The 6,259-nt window shown below is 42.6% G+C and overlaps 1 long non-coding RNA gene across 1 annotated transcript; it reads left to right on the forward strand.

The window, feature by feature from the left end:
• The first annotated feature begins 46 nt into the window (after positions 1–46).
• Positions 47–5,064, forward strand: LOC309362333. Its single transcript, XR_014164920.1, has 2 exons — positions 47–2,269; positions 2,319–5,064. It is a non-coding gene; the product is annotated as an uncharacterized lncRNA (long non-coding RNA).
• Positions 5,065–6,259: the final 1,195 nt, after the last annotated feature.

Here is a 6,259-nt window from a genome sequence, read left to right on the forward strand (position 1 = left end):
TTACAAATAAGTAAATTTATTATTGATCTTTTATTTTTTTTACCACTTAACATATGAAAAATATCTCTACGTGGCGTACAAAAACCAAAAGAGCAATAGACAACTTAAACAAAATATTACAAAAATAGTTACATATAAAAATGCTAATTAACTAATACAAAGTTACTACTATATATAAAAATCATATATAAATCCATATCAATTTATTTTCCTTCTGACACACGCCTGATATTTGGAATTGGGTTAAGATTAAAATATAAAGCAATGTACTTTTTAAAAGCTTCATTTTTTTCAGGAAAAGGTAATTATATGATTTATCTCAATATGTTTTGTAGGACTTAAAAGTTACATAAAAATGGCATTTGATGAAGCTTAGAAATTTTTACATTAATTGGCAATTAATTTCAGAACATGAGAGAGGTGCTTAACCTATGTAATGAAATAGAACATATTTACATGGTTAGGTGTGTTTCAAAACTTTATAAAAAGGTAAGCTGCTGTTACTGGAATTTGGAGTTTTCTTGTGGAAAATTCACCACTTTGCCTGCTTATAGAGCTCTGGTAAGGCAAAATTATGTATGTTATACATTTTGCTCATTCTCTATGTTTTTGTATCAACTCCATGATTAATCTTACATTCTGCAACAGGATTAAGATTTTGCTAGTAAAGAAAAATACTTTTAAACTGTCTGGTCTCAGAATGAAATATATCTGTTTCTCTAATTATTTTTATCTGGACACAGGTGCACCATGTGACCATTTGCACTCAGTTTCCTGTGAGATCCAGAGCTTGCTAACCACACAGGTGTATTTAGGCTCTGATTTAGGGTCTGAGCTGCCAATCTGGGCATAGAACATGTGAGCTGTACTGTGGGCAGGTTCCCACATGCATCCAGTGGCATCTGTTTTGTACAGTCAGATGCCAGTCTCCTGGCATATGTGTCCGTCCCCTGATTACTGTAACACTCTGCATGTGTGTATGGACCATGACAGATATTCTTAACGCTCATATGCTGATAGAACTCTCATATTGCCACACAAGATGGCATTACTGACATCCGTTCACAATATCCATCTGCCGACGATCAGAGCTCCTAGCATCAATCCCTGCTCTGCATAGAGCAAACAGGTATTAGAGAGGAATGTGGTTGTGTGATCCTGCTCACCTTCCCATGTGCTTAACTCTAAATGTGGCTGCACCCTGAAAATAAATTGCATGTAAAACAGTAAAGCGTAGAGGAGTCCTGAGATGCTCTGCATTCGTGAAGCTGTCAGGAGCAGTCATGACTCAAACTGGGAAGCTTTGCGATTGTGTGTGGCTGCCCTCATGTGATGATGTGCAGCATTGCAAGTTGCAGCATCCATCTAGTCCAGTACAGTACTCGAATGTTTCGTTCCACGGACCACTTGAAAACTGCTGAGGTCTTGGTGGACCACTTTATTATTTTTCTGCCTCTTGCAGGAGTTGCAATGTGCTGTGCTAGATGCTGTAAGATTTGTGCCTGTATTTTTATTGTTTCTTTTATTTCTTATGTGGTACTTTATTGTATTACAACTGGCATTCTGCAGAGTTCAAATTGTAACAGAGTAGCATACAATATCAAATGTCCTTGAGTTATTGTGTTAGGAGAGAGGGAGGAAAGCTCTTCTCCCATCTACTTTCTCCATGCCAGGTATAATTTCATGTCTGATACAAAATTCCTCTGTATGAACTGAGAGGGCTCATCCAGACTTCATTTTGTGTCACATTATTAGGCACAGGTCCACACTTTAAAGCCCTGTCCAAGCGCCTCTCTTTCCCTGGCGCTTACCCCATGAAAACCCACCAGAAACAAGTTTGTGGAAAATTCAGATTGTAGTTTGTTCCAATTCCGTGTTAAAGAGCAGGTTTTCCTGGGGAAAGCAGTGGGGAGGGGAGAAGAAGAAGCACTCAGACACGGACCAGGAAAGTGCAGACCTGTTCGGAGAAAGCAAAAGGCAAAAGGTAAATGTAGGTGAATCCCTAGAATGATGAATGCTTGCTTCTGTTCATGGACACACGACATCATAACAGCACCAGATCGAGGACTGTCTGGGTGTTTCCCCTGCATTGGGTGCCAAGCTGAAGGGGTGCAAACTAGTACACTCTGTTCTAAAATGAATTATTGTGAAAATAAGAAATATTTAGGGGACAGCACTAAATTTTGTGCTCACTCAGGGTGTCATATTACTAAAATCCACCTCTAGAAACAAGCAGGCAAACTCCTTGTCCCAGAAGATGGGGGGGGAGGTGTGTCAGGGACCTTCGGACCTTTGCCCAGAGCACCCAAGGAGGTCAGAGGCAACTTGAGAGAATTTGCACTCCTTCCATTTTTCCATGCACAAGCCCCATATTCTGGAGCCAGGACTGAGCAAAGCATCCTTGCAAGTGGGGTGTGTGCGCATGTCCGTGTGTGCGTGTTTGCTAGGGGCAAAGCAGCAGCAGGTTATGTGGTGGCTCAAGAAGAAAACCTAATCATTTTAAACACAAAAAACACTAAGCACTATATTAACAACTTTTTAAAACACTTGTAGTCTAAACTTCTCTTCTGTTTTTTACAATATTAAAATATTAGCAAATATTAGAGTGTTACAGCATTCTACTACAGAGTGATATAACAATATAACACTAATTTTATTAAAAAGAAATTTTCTGCTCACCATTTTAGAGTTTTTTCTCATTAAATGCTTACGATACTCACTTCTGATGCAAAACAAAAATCAAATACTTTTTGTCTTATGCTATGGGTTGCAATTAGCAATGACATTTAAATAATGAATAAGCACTAAGTGCTGAATACATAATTGATATTTTAAATAATTGGAAAGATGATACCATGGCCCTCTTTCAAGAGTGGAAAGAAAATATGACTACTTTTGCAAAATACAAACGGACCACTTTTAGTTGTAGATTGTGTATGGACAAAAATAATGATATTTGGAATGCATTTATAAAACGCATAATAACTTGTTAATAATTTTATACTCATTAGAATAACCATACTACTTATATACCTATATTTTGTTTTGTACCACAGTCTCGAGCACTTTTTCACTTTGTTTCTCTATTGTAAATTTTCAATAAAATATATTTTTTTATTTAAAAAAGTTCATGGCCACTCTTGTGAATTAGATCTTGCACTTAGCCACCCACTGCAAATTTTCTCCTGGCCATTTGTGTACAGTAGTACCTCTGGTTACGTACTTAATTCATTCCAGAGGTCCATTCTTAACCTGAAACTGTTCTTAACCTGAAGCACCACTTTAGCTAATGGGGCCTCCCGCTGCTGCTGCGCAATTTCTGTTCTCATCCTGAAACAAAGTTCTTAACCTGAGGTACTATTTCTGGGTTAGCAAAGTCTGTAACCTGAAGCATATGTAACCCGAGGTACTACTGCAGAGTAGACAGAACATAGCACGAAATGTACACAGAAAAGCAGTGATTCCCCCAAAAATGTGGCAAGTCATTTGCAATGGGGCTGGACATTACAACAGATGGGCAATGTTTTATTAGTGCTAAGAATAGGAGTGCCCCCCACCACTACCACCTCTGTCCGCACCTTGCCTTGCCTTCTGAAAGCAGCATCCTTCTGTTTGAATCCCCCACCCCACTTGTTCAATAAATATTGTTACATGGCTGCTCTTCCTCAGCAGAGATCACACACCAACCGCGCAAGAAAAACTCCAGCATTTTAAAACATGTAAACCACATCTGGTTCACAGCCATTTCTCTACTTCTTCTTCCAAGTTCTGATGAATATCACATTGCAAATGCTAGAAAGAGGTCAGCAAACGTTTTCAGCAGGGGGCCAGTCCACTGTCCCTCAGACCATGTGGTGGGCTAGAATATTATTTTGAAGGGAAAAAATGAATGAATTCCTATGCCTCACAAATGACCCAGAGATGCGTTTTAAATAAAAATACACATTCTACTCATGTAAAAACATGCTGATTCCCGGACTGTCCGAGGGCCGGATTGAGAAGGTGATTGCGCTCGATCCAGCCCCCAGGCCTTAGTTTGCCTACCCATGTGCTAGAGGGAAGCTCTCAGTTAGTGAAAAGACTGCATCCTGCCATTAGCTCCCACAGGTGAATCTGTCTGCTGCTAGCACCTGTCTGTCTTGGGAGACGTTGGAGGAGTGCACATTTGGGAGGCGGGCTTTCTGTGGCCGTAGAGACCAGTGTGGGAGAGACATGTTTTGTTGCAGCTGGGGCTGCATGCCTTTGTGTGCATGGGAATCCACCCCCACCCCCATGTGAAGGAACCATGGGGCATTTTGAACTGCAGGTGGTGATAGTATATTGTAAATGTAAAATGCTACCCACACATTTATCAGAGAGGGAGATTTCAACATAGCCTTCCTGCTATCATGCTAGTTGACAAACTGTGCAGGGAGATTTATATACCTCACATAGAGGAGCAAATATGTGAATTCAGTGGTATCTTGGGTTACAGACGCTTCAGGTTACAGACGCTTCAGGTTACAGACTCTGCTAACCCAGAAGTAGTACCTCGGGTTAAGAACTTTGCTTCAGGATGAGAACAGAAATTGAGTGGTGGTGGCACGGCGGCAGTGGGAGGCCCCATTAGCTAAAGTGGTACCTCAGGTTAAGAACAGTTTCAGGTTAAGAACGGACCTCCAGAACAAATTAAGTTCTTAACCCGAGGTACCACTGTATCATCATTTGAAATTGTACTGCTCCATAGGAACATAGGAAGCTGCCTACTGAGTCAGACTGCTAGTCCATCTAGTTTAGTATTGTTTACACTGACTGGCAGCAGGGGTCTCATTACTTCGTATCTTAAATTTTACCGATTGCTTTCAAAGCGATTTCCTTTGGTCACTTTTGTTTATATTGATGATTCTTGAGTTGTCACAAGTCACTATGTAGCCAGGTATTGGTAATAGCGGTTGATTTTCTTATAAATTAGTTAACGTACAGATATGCCAGGCGAAGGTTTGTGCATGTTTGTTGAGTTATATATAAACATTTCATGCTAAAGATTTTCTCCACCCTTATGGTTTCATAAAAATGCCGTCTTAACCATAGGAGCCAGGGTTACGGGGCACCCAGGCTCTGGGCTCTCAGGGGCGCCAGGCTGAGAGTCTGGGGCCCAAGAATTGGAGTCTGGGGAAGAGCCCACCGGCCGGTTGGAGTGCTGCGGTGGGCTCTTCTGCTGCAGGCAACTCTGTGCCACAAGTTCGGAGGCGAACGAGCCAGCGAGGCACTAAGGCAGCCAGCCGGCTCTGCCCTCCTGCATGCCAGGGATTGGCATAGGGCCGTGGAGAGGCCTGCCCAATGCACGCTGCTTACACCACGAGGTGCCCGGCTTCGCTCAGTCGCCGATGGTGACGCCCTGGACTGGACTGTTGTGCTGGGCTCCTTATGTTTCCTGTTTTCTTTTCCTGAGGAGAGTTTTAAAAAAAAAGGTCAACAACTCGACAACTCTGGGCAACCTGGGGGGGCGCAGTGCGGATCTTTGCACCCCAGCGCAGCATACGCTTAAGACGGTCCTGTCTGTCCCCTCCCCTGCCATCCTCCCTCCAATATTTCTCTTTCAGGTCCAGCTACTCCTCTAGCTGCCAAAATTTTCCTGTGGCTGCAGCCCATGTTCCTATAGGGAAAGTAAAAGAGGCTTTTCCTGTTTGCAAAATCACTACTCCCCCCCCCCCCACCCATGGCCGCGATTTGCTGAACTCCACTGCCATATAGGGTCGAAAACCCCCACAATCCAACTTGAGGGGCGGGCTGGAAGGGGTGGCCCTTGCCTTAGGAGGCCCAAAAATGATGTCACACTAGACTTTAGGCTACAACAACAGGAAACTGTTTACACTGACAAATGTGGGAGGGGGAATTGCTGCCCTGTGGCCCTGCCCTCCCTCCCTCCTCGCTTCCTTGGTATATCTGCTTCCTCTGATTAAACTATACTACAAGGGGGCCTATGAAAAGAAGGAAAGGGGGATGGGAGGCAGATGCACCATTGATTAGAGTCTCCAGCACCCACCTCCACACATCGTAGATTTGCATCCTGGCTGGTCCTCCTGAGGAAACAAAGCTGGAGGGTGGCAAGGAAGTCTAGTAACCCACAGAATTGGTGGCAATATTAGCATTACAATGCAAATGAGCTTTATAAGAATAAGAATTTTTTTTTTATACCCCACCCTTCCTGGTTCAGAAAACCAGGCTCAGGGCAGCTAACAACAAATTTAAAACACTTAATTGATGCAACAAAAAACAG

Source organism: Podarcis melisellensis (assembly GCF_964234715.1).
Source record: "Podarcis melisellensis genome assembly, chromosome: Z".
In the NCBI taxonomy this organism is placed as follows: domain Eukaryota; kingdom Metazoa; phylum Chordata; class Lepidosauria; order Squamata; family Lacertidae; genus Podarcis; species Podarcis melisellensis.